Source organism: Diadema setosum, chromosome 1 (genome assembly GCF_964275005.1).
Source record: "Diadema setosum chromosome 1, eeDiaSeto1, whole genome shotgun sequence".
NCBI lineage: Eukaryota > Metazoa > Echinodermata > Echinoidea > Diadematoida > Diadematidae > Diadema > Diadema setosum.
Window position 1 is genome coordinate 46,828,139 of NC_092685.1, and position 17,520 is coordinate 46,845,658.

Sequence of the window (17,520 nt, forward strand, 5' to 3'; positions counted from 1 at the left end):
AGCAAACCTTGAGCTCGTATTGTTAACATACTCCCCCCAAAAAAAAGAAAAAAAGAAAAAAAAAGAAGAAAAGCAGAGGTCCAATATGTGTGGCACAGTACTTGCATGTTAGTGTTACTAAAGTCATGCAATGAGCTAACATAGTTACAATGTTACCCTGTAGGGTATCTTGTGAGTAAACGTTTGAGGAATTTTTGGCAATGACATATTAAGTGGATCCCCTGACATTGGTCATCACTTCTGCACACATACGTAATGTCGTCCAGGCATGAAATATGGATTGCAATGTCCCACTCTCTCTGCACAGTGTGGCAATGGAGAAAATGTCAAATGTACCCACAAGAATGGTAACATGATGTGTGGTGTACAAGTAATCTAAACTAATTTTAGAAATGGGTTTGATGTGCATAATTCATATCATTTGTCTTTAATGGCAAAGGCACTTTTTGTGATAAGATGTGGGATATATAAATTATGTATTGCATATATTGCGTACATAAATACATTGCATATTGCAAACGTAATGTATGTTTCCATTTCATATGCATTTTTTTTTTTTTTCAATTTATCAACGAGACATTCTCTAGACATTTAGGAGCAGTGACTTTTGGATGTTGGTAACCCCCCAAACACACACACATGCACTTTAAACATCAGGGTATTTTGCAGATTGGAACCTTTCCCACATCTCGCCACACATGTGATGTACAGCAAATGGATGATGCAAAAAAAAAAGAAATGCATGTGATTGAAACTTGAGACCTGTTGAGAAGCAGCTTGACATGAAGATGAGATTAAAAAGTGACCAGATTATTAACCCGTTGAAGACGGTTTGATTTTGATTCAACACGCATTTCCCATAGACGCCTGCCCGAGTATACTGGTTAGTGAATCGTCATCATCTGTATGCCTTAATTTCTCATTTTGTGTGATTGGATGTTTCACTTCTCCAAGGCAGTCCAAGCTCTTGTATCCACCAGGGCAACACCACTTGTAGAAATAGCCTGCGGTCACATTATGACTTGTGCTATCACGTTTGACTCGGGGGGGATTCGTACGTCAGAGCATCAAAAACGACAGGCCGTGGCATTTCCCTTGGAGATGTGCCACTTTCACAATCACTAATTTGCTGTACTTAACACCAGTGTGGGCTTCCCCTGTGGACATCTAATGAAGAAGGAAAGTGAGATGCACACTTGATGTAGTTTCAGCCACTTAATGGCTTTGAATGCAATGAGACTATATCCATCCTGTCACGATATCAATCATGAGTGATGAATGGCATCAAATTTTCTGAAGAGTGGGATGGTTTTCTTTTTTCCTTGTTTTAGACGAACACAAAAACGAGCACTAACCGCATTGTGATATATTTCACATTGCATTGATGGATAGAACACCGTTTTATTCACGTATGACCTTGGATGTTAAACATAGACATGTTTTCAGCTTTATTTAGCATGATACAGGATGCTATATATTTTGTGGAATGTGGGCAATCAAATTCACTTTTATGCTATTTTAGTCAGGTGAGCTCATAACAAAATCATGCATGTCAGTAGAGCTACTGCATACGGCATATATTTAGCAAGTCTACTTTTTCGCAAATTGGGACTTCCAGACAATGTTGTAAGTGGTTGAAGAAGAATATTCATGAATAAGGACTGGTCAAAAAATGTTTTCCAAAAAGAATGTGAGATTTCATATCTTGTAGGATGTCCTATCTTCCTTATTCCTTATCTGATTTTTGTCATTTTTGCAACATTCTATGAGGATTTTTTTTTTCTTTTCTCTTAAAGATTATTCATTTTTGGGGTGGATTTTCTCTTTAAATTGGTAATGGAGTACAGGACTGAGCAGAGAAATGTATGCATGCACATTGCATTCATGCGAGCATCACAGTTGATATTTTTGCATGCTTTTTATTTCGTGAATAGCACCTTATTCCCGAAATTTGTGAAAATTAAAACCTTGTGAAATATTCAGCGTATACAGTATGTGGTGATATACTGTAGTGTAACCAGTGACTGTATTTTGTGATGTTTTCATGTCTCCAGTGACTTTATAGCAAGAAAGGACTGTGGACTTAAAAAAAAAAAAGAAGATTTGAATCAATAAATCTGTCAGTCTCTGAAGTGCATATGTCGATGATGTTTAGTAATTTTGTGTTATGAAGCAAACGGTCTGTCTTGTTTGTTCTGTTGATGTTCTCGATAGGTTTCATTCTTACAGTTTCTCAAGTTTAATATCAAATTTATGGGTGATGTTCATTATTCCAAATGTTCATTTGTGCCAGAATAAGATAAGGTTTATTATTCCAAAAGTTCATTATTCCGAAAGACACGAATCCCCCCAAACATAGATGTTCGTTAGTCTGAAATTAAAATAGGGCTTGTTAACCCGAATATTTATGGCTTTTTTAAAGGTTTTTCACTCTGAAGGTTTGTTGATTTGAAAGTGAAATAAGGTTCGTTTTTCTGAAGGCTCATTAATCTGAAAATGAAATAGGATTTGTTAAATTCAAAAATGAAAAGAAGATGTGTGCTAGTGACCCTTCAGAATTATGAGCATTGTTTTGTTTTCAGATTAGTGAATCTTCAGAGGAATAAACCTTTTTGGATTAACGAACCTGTGGAATAACAAACCTTTGGAGTACTGAACTGCAACCAAATCTAAACTACTCAAAAAAAGTTAAGGACCACATTTTCTTTGTGCATAACTTTTTTTCAACGAGATATTTTTCTCCTGGAAATTTCCCAACTTCTCGTCATGAAAATGTGCATTTGATGTTTTAAAACAGATTTTATACCAATGAGAACACTATATAAACAAACCAAAAATTAAAAGAATATAATCCACTCATTGCTTGGAAAAGAATTACGAGTTACGAAAAAAAAAAAGTGGTCCTTAACCTTTTTTTGAGTAGTTTAAATTTACATTTCAGCAGTGCTAGAATAACCTCGTGATAATAAGGTACTTTTTCTTTGACTACTATACAGCACTACTCTGAAAGATGCTATTGTATTAAAAAACAAAAACATGCACAAATCACTTCTGCCTACATGACGTGAAGAAAGTGTAATATTCCCAACATATCTCAGATCAAAGTCAGGCTTATTAATTAGGAGGATTTTTAGAAAGACCCTCACACAACTTGATCTTTACTTACAACACGTACAACCTTGCATAAAACCGAAATTGACTTGAATTGAACTTGTGCAATAGTGAATGGCGTAAAATAGCTCACACACTTACGGAGCAAATGTTCAAACCCACTTTGTGCAAGCATGAATGTCAAATACAGGAAGTAATCCAGCCTCAACAACGTCGGGTTCAAAGACCTTTAGAATATCAAACAAAAGAGACACTGTTAGGCAATACCGTTTTCAGACAATAAGGCATTGTCTGACGACACTCATTTAAAGGAAGTCCCCTCAGCTCAGCTGACAAAAGAAAACTACAACAACAACAGCAAATTCTTGGGGAATCCATCAGGGATGACCTCTTAGGGAAATTTGCCCACCTCACATGATCAAAGATTCCCAACATTCTATTACTTTTGGTTTCTGTTTATGTTAGGCAGCACGACAAACAAAGCGAAACAAAACAAAATGTAATTTTCATGTCATGTATTCAAATCTATGTTTATCTTTCAGAGCATGCTACCTGTCATAATGTACATTAATAAGTAACTTTTTAATGTTTATCTGTTTCCAGATTTAATTTTTTACTATACCACAGTAAACTATTTTCAGTTTCTAGTTGGCAAGTTCTATATTAAGAAAACGTATTGTTCTTTTATGCATTGAAAATTCAGTATGTATTCATTCAAACATCATTAATTAGATTTTATCTTTAACGTGCTGTTTTGATGCAGCTGTGTTTAGATCATTAACATATCACGTAATGCAATTTCCAGTCTTTTATGTCAATAATAACAGGCAATTAGGCTGACACAGTTCTATAATTTGTTCAAAGGATATATATCTCTTTTCGGTGTTCTTATTTTTTCACGTAAAGTAAATATAGTAAGAGGTCAATATGAAACTTGGGAGGTGGTGAGATCATCGCCTCATGTGACTTGCATTGTGACCTACATCACTTAATCTTGAAAACGAGCAAGAAGTTGAAATTGCACTGCTTTTTTATCTATATCTGATTTTGTTGACACTATCTCTGATATGTCAAAGTCATCTTGAAAATAGAATCGATTTTACTTCAATGTTATTTTCCAGTGGATATTGCATGTATTGGTGTCTTTATTGCAAGTTTTTTTTCTTTTTTTTATGTCAAAACGATCTTCATGATGTTCATTCTATGTACAGTCGATTGACTGAATGACGATAAAAGTTTTGAAAGAAAAGAATGAATTTACCGTCGAATCGAAAAGGCATTTTCATTCCTTCACCGAAAAAGTTCCTGCCATACAAATATAAAACTGCTACATTTCAACAAACAAACAAACAAACAAAAAATACATACATACGCCCATTTGTACTCAATCCAATTCATTGTATTTCCACACATCCGATAAAACAGACATATATATATATATATATATATATATATATATATATATATATATATATATAAGCATACAGGCATATGAAAAAAAAAATGTACGGCGGCTATAAGTAAAAATAATGAGTGAGTGGAGGACTCAACATAAAGGCAATGACCAGTAGAGTTATTCAATTCATGTTAGTTCAGGGGCGTGGTAGGGGGAGGGCAAAACCCCCATGAAAATTATTGGAGGACAAACTTTATTTCAAAAAAGAAAAGTCCTGACATGGAGAAATCTTTCTCTTTTCCTTTTTTTTTTTAATCGAAAATTGTCCAAATATTTCACCAAAAGTATGCACTGGATCGTTGAATTTCTGTTGATACCAATCGACATTTGTGTATACATATATTTTCCTATTCAGACACAGATTGCCACTTTCTGACTGGCCCCAAGCATTTCTGCGATCATGTACCACTTGTTTCTGTTTTGTCAACTTTGTAATGTCTTTGTTCGTACTGTCTTTTAAAGTTTTCGACTCCAACCCCCCCCCCCCCCGGTCATTTACTTTTGCGTTTTCTGGAATGCAGCACATTCAGAGCGCGCTTTTTTGTTTTCACTTTTGTTCTTTTTTCCTTTATGAGCAGCAAGAGTTGCTAACATTTAAGTGTGGGTTTTTTTTTTTGTTTTTTTTTTTTCCTGAGAGAGCTGCAATATCAATACAGCGTTTATAAGCAGTAGCTTTCATTTTCAATTTTATAATGAATTACCCGTTATTTCATACAACGGTTACTAATTCTCTGTGACTTGGTCAAAAGTATGTTACCTTACTACAATCATAACAATTCACGAACTGATATGAATATTGGAAATACTTTATGTTTATAGAATAATGTTGTGTTTATGATTGTGTGAAATTGTTTGTTGAAAATACGAATAAAAGAAATGAATTGCAATTCTGAAAATCCAAAAATCTCCCTTGAGTTGGAGGGGGATACCCCCTCCCACACCCTCCCTCGCTTGCTCCCTTTCAATAAATTTCGTACACTTTTTAGGTAGACAATTTCCCGAATATATCGTCGAAAGTGTGCACCAGATCGTCATTTCAGTTCCAAATATGCTAAAGTTCCCGCATATCCCCGTTTAATCAATCCTACGGTACCCCCCCCCCCCGCTCGGTTCCCCGTTCATTTTATAATGTAGTACACATTTTTAATTGACAATTTCCCAAGTTTTCCATCCAAAATGTCTATACGATATCGTTTCATTTCAATTCTTTGTAATTCACTTTGTGTTTGTTGAAACACCTTTTGGTGAATATGGTATCTTATGTGAATTGTTCTTTTACTTTGTATATTCCAATTGATGTTTATTATATCACATTTTATGTATCCTTTGTATCCTTTTAATGATTATGTGGAAATAAAGTTGAATTGAATTCTTAATATGCAAAAGCTCCCTCGCATGGGAGGGATGGGCATATCCCCTCAGACACCCCCCCCCCCCCCCCCCCCGGGGCCCGGTTCCCCTCCATGCATAGACTATTATGGCTACACTTTTAGGATTGAAAATTTTCTAAATATTCCACCAAAAGTGCGCACAAGATCGTTGAATTTCAATTATAAAAATGCAAATGCTCCCTCATGAGAGAGGGGGGTCCCCTCTCCCACCCTTGCTGCCCCCCCCCCCCCCATAGACCCCCCCCCCCATAATTACACAGTGATGACGCACACGCGGAACAAGAGGTGGCAGATAGCGATTTAGTCATTCATATCTCATATTTCTTTTTCTTACTTTTTCTTACTTTATATCCTAATATTTCACCAAAGTGTGAACCAGATCGCTGAATTTGAGTTCTGAAAGTTCAAAATCCCCCCCCCCCCGGTTCGGTTGTTCCTCTTCCTCGCACATATTATCCCCAAAGTTTTAACCCCCCCCCCCCCTCCCCATTCTTGAAAACGGATGGACGCTCCTGTAATGGTAGACACGTCAATAAAATAAAGGGTAAGATTTAAACAGAAGACAATGCATAGGTTAAAAAAAAAGCAAAGGACAAGAAGACAAGGCAAGTTAAAAAAAAAATAAAAAGGTCAACTATTATCTTTTGATCTTGTCCTTTCCAATCTGGTCTTCGAATTGCCATTTGAATATATAGGGTTTAGACCAGGATTATTCCATTAGCATAATCCTACCAAAATGAATTACTATACATGGACTCCAGTTGATATTATGTATTCGTTATTGCAATGTCGGGCAAGTCTCCGATAAGGGTTCTCATTGTCAGGACCAATCTTTGTTGTTAAGATCTACCGAAAATGTGAATAGGTTTTTGAAACAAAGAATGGTAATGGACCGTTCTGCATCGTCAAAGTTTTTTCTAAAACGCGGGCAACACTTAGTGAGCGGATGAGAACAAGACGCTTATTGCAAAACAAAATTCATGATTGGACTTCAACAATTTTGTGTTTGTTTTAGACAATCATGTTAATTACTAAGAACGTACTGGTGTTCGGCCATTAGCAGCACTATGGACATTGATGGATGCTGCATGTGGCTCTTCAACAGTGGACGCGGTCTGATGATGGTAGCGATGATGCAGCGCGAAGATTTTGATCATGTCTTGCTTACATACTCCGATATTCGACGCAAAATATATTGGAGGGTGTATAGTTTTGTTGATATTGCAATCGATCAATACATCCACTCTTGTGGTAGTCCGTTGGAGGAGGCTTCCAAATAAAGATCGCTTGAGCCCCCTTGATCACATGCATGCATCTCGTCAATATCATCAACATTAACTAAACAGAAACCAATTTCTAGTCAATCAGACGAATGTTCTCATTATTATGGTACTGGCAGAAGAGAGACCGTGCGCCAATAATAACAGTTGTGAATTTGACTCAGTTGTGTATAGCGATTATGGTGCTTCACTTTCTGTTCCCAGCCAAATATAGACCATTCCGATTTAGAAATGTGTCATACAGTGCGTTTCATGTACGATGTAAATGGTAAAGGTGAATTACCTGCAAGATCAACTAAGCGTCACATGATATTGGCATCCGATCACCTCTGTATTTACCCTTCAGACGGCCATTCATGCTTTGCTTTCTGGACTTCGTTTCTCTTGAAGAGTACATCAAGCCTAAACATGTCTCGGCTGAGATATCGTGCATGTCTAGAAATGCAATCTGTGGAACTCCCCTAGTTGCCTTCAAGCATGGAGGTATCCAGGAATGCGCCAAGTTCCGAGGGGAATGCCATTTTCTTCGCTCTTTTTTACTGGCGCGCAGAGAATTTCTCGTTGCCATGACGACAGGAAATACCGGGTTAATTCCGGATCTTTTCGTCAACCTAGTTTAAAGATCCAGGATCCGATCTTTATCTTCATTTCCGGTCCTTCGATTTGCTGGAAGTCTAGTGACAAAAAACCCATCTTTTTCGAAATGTGGTTACATTCTGTCCTTCGAAAAAAAAAAAAGTCTTATACGGTGATAAACGATGTTGAATTTGAGCTGTGTCGTCTGCAATATTCATGTGAACGTCAAGTGGTTGGGCAGAAAGAGGAAATGCCATCGAAACAAGCACGGTAGTCACATCCCGATCGGATCTATTTGGTTCTTGTCGACTCGCGCTGCAGTATAATAATTTAGCTTTCGAAGAAACATGATGTAGGTGGGAATGCAGGCATTGATAGTGTGACAGTGAGCGGCAATTCCAAATCGCCGAGGACAAAATATATGGAAAGATCGACCGATTATAGCGAAATAAACAACGTTAGAACCAGAAAACCATCATTGTGTTCTCCTTTCTGTATACCATTTTTTTTTTCAATTACGGTCAGCATAAAAGTACATGTGTATTTTATTTAAGTTTAAAAATTACAGAAATTGTTCTGAGATTCCACATTTTATCCTTTTTCACCATGTCTGAATGGCTTCTAGAATATCAACATGGGATGTCGTAGGCCCCTTTAATAAAAAGAGTGCTTCGTACTTATGCTGCAAAAAAGAAAAAGAAAAAAAAAGATCTCTTTTTCTTTTCTTTTTTTTGTCATGATAGTGGTTTTCAGTGTGAGCTAAATCACAGTTTTGCATGGTCATTGGCCGATGATGATTTTGTTGTCCTAGGAACTGAATGATAGGACCTGTAATGTGTCCGGCTCCTGTCGATATACTCCGTATCACAGCTAAATACAAGGCGAATGATAGGAAATGTAGCAGAATATGGCGTCCTTGTCGTTTCCAAACAGTCAAACAACTTTGATTCGTTCTATAGTCTTATTTCCAGGCGCTCTCACGGAACATAGCTTTATAAAGGCTGCAATCTAGACAGTCGGCTCGTGTGCAAGGATGCGCTGTAAAGAGCAAACATAATCATATTATTAAATGGGTTAGTCAAATACCGGTTAGTGATTGGCTAAACACAGTCACGTGATGGAGGCACATTGGTTATGTTCGCTCATGGGTAGAACATTTTTGTAACGTTCTCCAATGGGAAAACACTTTCACGTAACAAATGACAAACGATACCATGCGATTGAACGATCACTATTTTTCACGCAATCGATAGGATAAATTTGCCTTTTCCATACAATGTGAAAAAGCAGATGACCGATTATTGTAATGCGTACGAAAGTGTGATAATTTGACTGACCCATATAATACAACAGATGATGATTTTTGTTGTCGGGAACATGTACCAAACATTCGACCCGAAGGGTTTGAAATGCTATTTCGGGAGGCTATAAGTCCCTCGACTTCGTGTAGCATTTCAACCCCTTCGGGTGGAACATTCGGTATGTTCCCTCCCCCGCCAGTCACCATTTCCGTGGGTAAGACTGTTTTGTGTACACCTCAGGCAGGATAGGTAAGGGAAATCAGGGATTTTTCACCTGACGAGCTCGCAAGAAACAGGGAGCTGTACATGCCTAAGTAAATAGTTTACGTTACCCTGATTCTCTTCCTCATTGCCTGTATCCTGTTAGAGGTTATGTCCACAATAAAGTACCTTGGCTCACTCTGATGGTATCACGGCTTTTTGTTGCTTCGTCAAATTTCAGGAATTGTTGGCATGACTCGGGTTGAATTCGTTATGGGGGAGATAGACACTGCAGGGGCGATACTCCAACACCAATACTATTCATCATTATGCAGATACTGCTGCCAAGGGCCTTTTTCTATCAATACATGCCGGACGTCAAGATCTCTTACAAGATTGGGTTGTTTATGTGTTTGTTGTCGTTGTTTTCATTTCCTGGAATACTCCGGTAGGCATAATGGTTCCCAGTGGTAGATATCTTAATATTTCCCCATTGTTACAAGGATATGGTGATCGAGGAGGGCATTACAAACTTCACGGGGTCAAGCCGAATGTGTTTCGGCCCGTTTGGATAAGGATGTTTGCTTCTTCCTGTGTGTATCATAACGGTCAATGGCACAATTAATGAGCGCAGAGTGTGGTTGGTCCTATATAGAGCTTCTCAAACTATCATCTACTAGGCAAATACTGTACACTTATACATTAAAAATATGACATGATTTTATCCGAAATGATGAAAGAATATAAGACATAACACTATAATTGTATGAAATTCCGAAGTTAATGACTTATATACGACGCATTGAAGTTCCTATGATTATGTCCAAGCAGGTTTCCCGCGTAGGTCCTCGGATGAATGTTATTTGTTTTATGAAAAAGAAAAACCCGAACGTGGATATACATTGTACTCCGTATCTAATGATGTTGTCCTTGCACGAAATGTTTTTATTATACCCACGATAATGCACGATAATGTCCCTTTTTACCAGGGTGTATCTAAAATACAATTTGTCCCTGATGGCAACGCTATATATATATATATAAAAATAAATAAATAATAATAATAATACTGGCAGAGTCCTCTAATAGAACAGTTCATGTTAACACTGAAGAGGCTTTCCTGGATAAGAATGACTATTATTATTGTTATCATTATTATCACAGTTCTCTGTGCTCACGGTGACATGAACACAACGTTTATTGAAAACAAGAAAAAATGAGAAATTATCAAAATTGATTCAAATCAACGCAGTCAATTTCATTCTTATTTCATCATCTTCGTTTTTACTTGCATTTTGAAGCGAATGATTGTATGTGTGCGTCCTCATTCATTAATTCACTTCCAGGTATACAATAAAAACCACATACCATATTATCAACAGTGTTCTCACTTGTAATCACATTACATTAAAACAAACAAAATGCGACAACTGTCCAACCGCCGTAATCAAATACAATCTCCCATGTATTTTGAGTTTCATGAAAATTTGCATTTGCATGTAATGTATGTGTTAAATAGGCCTTCTGTTTGGATAGAATTATATCATTGTAGACTGGGATTTCACGGGCGACGGCGATTTTGTGAAAGTGAAAGAGTTCTTTCCCTCAATAGGCCCTATCCATCTACTCCCCTTGGCGCGCATATTCTTATCAAGAGGTTGAGGATTTAGAGGTATGCTACATTGGGAATACCGGCTGCAATAGAAAGTAATATTCCTTCTGGGTTTCCCGGTACCGTTTCCATTGATCATAGAAGGACATGTGAACAGCACCAAATGTACGGAGATACGATTGCTCCTTTCACAATCAATTACCCCCGTCACTATTAAATACCCCTATACCCCGGTTCCACTGTTCCTGATTCACGCCCCCCCCCCCTCCACCCACACGCACACACACAAACATCACACGCGCGCGCGCGCACACACACAACCAAAATCTCTTTGCACACAACACACACTTTGTTTTTCAAATAAGACAAGAAACATCAACTCACTTATGGTTTTGCTATACAACATAAGAGAATAATTCGTTTAAAAATAACTGAAATGATTATACATTTTCATGTTCCAATATAGCAAATAGAAATGGCAATAGTATTATAGGGCCTACAGCATTTACCGAAGGAAAAAAAGAAAAGAAATGGAAGTATATTGTGTCTAAAAGAAAACCCACCCCCCCAAAAAAAAAAACCAACCAAAAACCAAAACAAATTTTCACCCTAGATGACCTAACGACCCTTCCTAACCATACTTTACTATAACTACCCCCCCCAAAAAAAAAAAACACACCCACTTCACCCATACATAATTACCTATAACCTTTCCTTCCCAACCCAACACTACAATTTTACTATTCTTAGTACCTAAACACAACCACACACACACACACACACACACACACACACACACAAACAAACAACCATCTGCACGACGGGAATTTCCCGAAAATGAACGACGAAATAGGTCCTACTCATGATGACGATGGTAATTTTACTGTTAAAGCTGTCATCATCATCATCATCATCATCACCATCATCATCATCATCATCAACATAATCACCATCACCACCATCATTACCATCACCATCATCATCATCACCATGCAACATCAGTGCTCTCTCTCTCTCTGCATGTCTGTTTTCACGTTAATCTTATATTATTCATAGACATGTGATAGATAACAACTCGTCCCGCATGACTTGGTAATACATGAACTACGACTTGGCCTTTTATGACGTATTTTCATTTTGCTTATTTCTGTTTTTGTTGTTGTTGCTGCTTCAGTTGATATACTGCATTTGGTATTGCTTGTTTATTTGTTATCACTGCATGTTTGCACTCTTATGTATGGACCCCATAAGGAAAACCATGCAAATTTGTCACGCTGACAAAGCTGAATATGGGCAAACCATCCGGTCTTTTGTACATGTAATTGTTTTACGGGAAATGAATACTACAGTATAATACTGCAATGCTACAATGTAATAGAATGACTCATCATTTAACTCTGTATTCCCCATCTTAATATTCCCAACTGCTCGGTTTAGCACCTATGTAGGTTTTCCTATCGAACGTCGGTAAACCCGACTGACGCCGGTATAATCACCAACTATCACTATGCAGGTCCGGGAAAGGGAATTTTCATGAAAGCTGTTGGAAATCTCAGCATGAATAGTTCGTGTAAAAGACACATTTTGACAAAATTAGAATTGCCTCAACGTGACATCAGCTATAAGTGCCGCGCAAAGTTCACGGACCAAAGTACCAATATTTTCACTGATTCTTTCTTTCACGAGGGGTCCACAATTTACAAGCTTTGTCTTTTCAGTGGGTCCCTCCGTTTTTCGCCTAGTGTTCATTAATATTTCACTTTATTTTATTTTACTTCAGGCATTGTAATGTATCTTTACTGTAAGTATATACAAGTATATAATTGTTTACTCTTTAAATTCACATTGTTTTGTTGATACGATTTCTATCACTGAAGAAAGTGTGATGTATGTTATGTTTTTTTTTTTAATTGTCGAAAAACGGAAATAAATTTGAATTTGAATTTGAAATGTCACAACTGTATACAGCAGTCTCGCACCTCCCTTCCAAAACAAGCACATTAACATGTATACGGTAGTGAAAAATTTTACACTCACAAAGTTAAAATGTACACAATCAACACAAATTCAACCCACAAACCTTGGTTCAGCGGTCGTGATCACTTGGCATTGGTTCATGTTAATTTTGCATTAAAAACTTTATGATCTGCCTATACATGTAGCTTACAAAAATAATGTCAACAGTATGATTTACTAGTATTAATGTATACTTTGCATTTGTATTACCTTTCTGTTTCATGAATCTACCTTTCTGGAAATAAAAACAATTGAATTGAAATGAATTGAATTGAATTGAATTGAGTTGAATTGAATTGAATTGAATTGAACTGAATTGAATTGAATTGAATTGAATGAATGATGGTTTATTGATCATCAAACTTCGCAGCCGAATGGCTGAATTGCGTCTGATTTACATCGATGAAAATACAGTGAATTGAATTGATGATTGAATTGAATTGAATTGAATTGAATTGAATTGAATTGAATTGAATTGAATTGAATTGAATTGAATTGAATTGAATTGAAGTGAATTGGATTGAATTGTTGTAACAAGGGGGATGGGTCCGGGGATGGGGGACCCCCCCTCCAAAAAAAAAAGGGGGGGGGGCAGAGATAAACTCATAACCACAGTTGCAGGTATAAATTCTCCCTAGATATTGACTAAAATTTTCAAAAGGAATATAAGATGGAAGAATGATGAGATTTTTTTTTTCGTCATCATAATATAACCTTTTGTCTTAAAGGGTGTGTACAGTTCTGGTCGAGGTGAGGATTTAGCTTTTAACGCTTTGTGAGATATTCAGAAACCACTCTATGAGATGCGGTCAAAGAGCATGCAATTCTAAGGGGTATCAAAAGTTTATTTGATGAAAATCGGTTTTGAAATGGCTGAGATATCCAAAAACAAAGTGAAACAAAGACATAGGTACCTACTAATAAAAGACGTGGCCTGTAGTCTTTTATCATTATCACTTTTTTTTGGATCTCTCAGCCATTTGAGAACCAATTTTCATCAAATAAACGTTTAATCCTTCTTAAAATCACATGCTCTTTCATATTTCATAAGAGGTTAATATCTCACTTAGGAATGTTCAAAACATGAATCCCCATCTAAACCAGAACTGTACAGTTCCTTTAAAAGAGGAGGGGTGAGAATGTCAATGCCCTCCCGCCCTGCACGGCATGCACAGTCAATATTGTGTCTGTCACGTGGTCCACTTTATGAATAGGAATAATGATTGTGTTTTGTCTGAAAAAAAAAAAATCTTATACGTATTACAATACAGATGACATCAAATTCTAAAGCTTTACCAGACGTCGTACTCTCGTTATAGTTTGTAAATCTTAAAGCAATGCATTCATAAAAAAAAACCTCTCTGCTTATCGAATAGACGAGTTTGTAGTTTTTTTAAAAGCATACATTCAGCCATTCACGAAGTGGATTTGCTTGTTTGTTTGTTTGTTTGTTTGTTTGTTTGTTTGTTTGCTTGTTTCATTTTCCATTTAAGAAGATGGCTGGATATCCCATATTCAGCTGCAATAACCTGTCTTGGGTCCAGGTGGATGTAAGGGGTGCACGTCACGAGACCGACACCCACGAGTCATACAGCCCAAGAGTCATACAGCTCACATGTCATACAGCCCACGAGTCATACAGCTCACGAGTCATTATACAGCCCATTAGTTCGAAACTAAGCTAACAAGGCCCACGAGACCGACATATCAAGCCCCCTGTTGTATCTGTCGAACTCGTGGGCTGTTTTTACCTAGTGTCTAACTCATGGGCTTTATTTGCCTAGTGGCGAACTCATGGGCTGTATGACTCGTGAGCTGTATGACTCATGGACCTGTTTTCAATGTCGAACTCGTGGGCTGAATGACTCGTGGGTGTCGGTCTATTTAGTGGGATGACCCCGATGTGAGGGCGGGACCACTTCACCGGGGGTGACCGTGATGCACCCTGCTCTTTGCGATGAATGAATGGGATGGGATCTTTACGTGTTTGAGTTGTCACACACGGGACCTCCATTAAAAAAAATATATATGTCCCGTCCGAGGGATAGAGTGTTTTGCCTCGTATACTAGACGGGTAAACTACACACAGCAGTGCTCAGTTAGACTTGGGAATCGAACCCGGGTCCTTTGGATCTGGTGGAAGACGCGCTACCGACTGAGCCAAATCACCGCCCTATACATACATTTTGTTCTCGGCAAAATTATTATACTTAAGCTTTCAGATTATAGTTATAACGCTCAGATTTCACAGTGAGAACTCCTCCAATAATCAAACATGTATATGAACATAATAATACACATAACTTTCTTCATGATATTGGCTATATAAGCCAATGATAAATAGCAGAATGATATAAACGAATATTCTTGACCCAAAAAGTGTGATTCTATACAAGGCTCTGTGTCAAAAATGAAAATACTGATTTTAAACGTATATGAAACAAGAAGGACACTGACGGAAACAAAAACATAGCTTTGTTCGGAGCACTTTGTTTTATTTTTTGATTGGAGAGATTTTGAGTTTGTTTCTTGACTCAACGAAAATGGTATCCCGGAGGAATGACTTGATAAAACTGGGCTGATGTTGAGGATGATTTATACTCGTCTATGGTTACATTCAAACACGATAGAAGTGTGAAGTTCCATTATCTGTCATGCATGCAGTAAACTGACTCTTAAAAGATTTATTTTTATTCAATCGTATAATTTTGCTATACGTAATTGTTGGAAGCGATTGTGATTATGGTCGAGATAACTGCGCATGCGCTGAAACGTTGCTTGCGATTTGTATTACAATACAGTATCTGCATATGCTTTTGTTCCGTGCAGTGCTGGGAAGTCCCTTCCAAGAGATTTGTTTGGTTTGAACATCTTTGCGTTAATAGCTATTGTTATTAGGTATTATTAGCTATTGTTTTTGTTACACCCTCAGCAGCTGTTTCAATTTGTTTTTCTTCCTTATATACACACTTCTATTCGTCACAGCGCTGAACATTGAACGCTTCATCCATCACCTTGCTAGCATAATCAATGCAGGCAGTTCATGCTATGCCTCTAGGATTTGTATAGGTTTTCTCCTTTTGCGATTACGTTCCAAGCTCAAGCTGATCAAGCTGACCTGACGAATCGAGTTTCTATAGACCTAGGGTTTCCCAGATTAATCGAATGCTAATTGTTTACAGAAGGAAGTGAGATATACACTCCACGCGATGGGTTGGAAATCCCCAGCATTATTTACACAGATCATTAGATCTTAAAATTCATGCATGTCTTGTGTACATAGCATGGTCCTGGCAGTTCGAAAGCTTCACTCTTGGCTCGCATTATATGACATACAGTGGATGAAGCATTAATATGACGTGTGTATCAAAACAGGCGAAATTGAATGGCTCATTTCCAGTCCTCAGTGGTAAATGTATTTTAAAGCTATATACTGGGCGGAAGTTCGGTAGTCTCGTGGATTATGTATGACGCCTGACCTTAGCAATCAGGAGGTCGTGGATTCGAGACCCACTCGCGAATTGTATGCCGGTGATTTTTTTTTTCTTTTCATGGCTACAACTCAACTCCTGAATAATCGGTGTTTATTTACGTCGATCTTTTGAATTTTGCTGATCAGTTGCATAAGTGATACATTTGCCATATCAATTCAAATTGATTAATGATAATGAGTAAAACTAAAAGACCAGAAAATCATCAAGAAAGCCAGCTCGACACCAATCCGCAATTTGGCTGTAAGTTGCATCTCTACACAGTCAAAATACTAGGACAGTTATTGGATGGAAACCAGCCTACCGGCTAAGAAATTATTCATGATGGAGAATTGCATCACCACATCGTGAAATCTATCAATAGATGATACGTGTACTGGTCTCACGATATGTACATAAAAGCTATGGGACCCTCACCAATGAAACATATACAATTTTAAGTGCCTCATCATGTCAGGGTATTCAGACTATACTATATATTTTCTTGCTGACTTTTTGTATGCACAGTTAAACGTAATTTGACCCGAGGACCTGGGAACTTTTCACCCAGTGTTCCTACTGAATACATTTCAATACCCGCAGCTTATATTGACTGCACGCTTTATTTGTTATACGCTATTGTCGCTCAGAGGCTGGCCGGGCCTTCTGGTCGTCATGTATGAGCAAATATGAAAGCAGGCACGATAAAATTTGAATAGTGCACCGGATGGAAGACCAATCGTGCGAGTAGAAAAGGGCAAAAGAGCAGATGATATGTTTGTGTGTGTGTGTGTGTGTGTGTGTGTGTGTGTGTGTGTGTGTGTGTGTGTGTGTGTGTGTGTGTGTGTGTGTGTGTGTGTGTGTGTGTGTGTGTGTGTGTGTGTGTGTGTGTGTGTGATGTGGGGGGGGGGGCTGGTTGGTAAGAAGAAATTTTAACCTAAACTTTGTATGGCACACCATTTTGCTTTAGCTTGGAAGTTTAATGACAGTAAGTCAGTCACACGAGTTAGAATTACCGTCAGTGGTTCCAGGTGAGGTTTTGTGAACGGCATAATAAAGCTTCAAATTCAGCTTGATATTGGAAAACCAAACTACATTCAGATTCG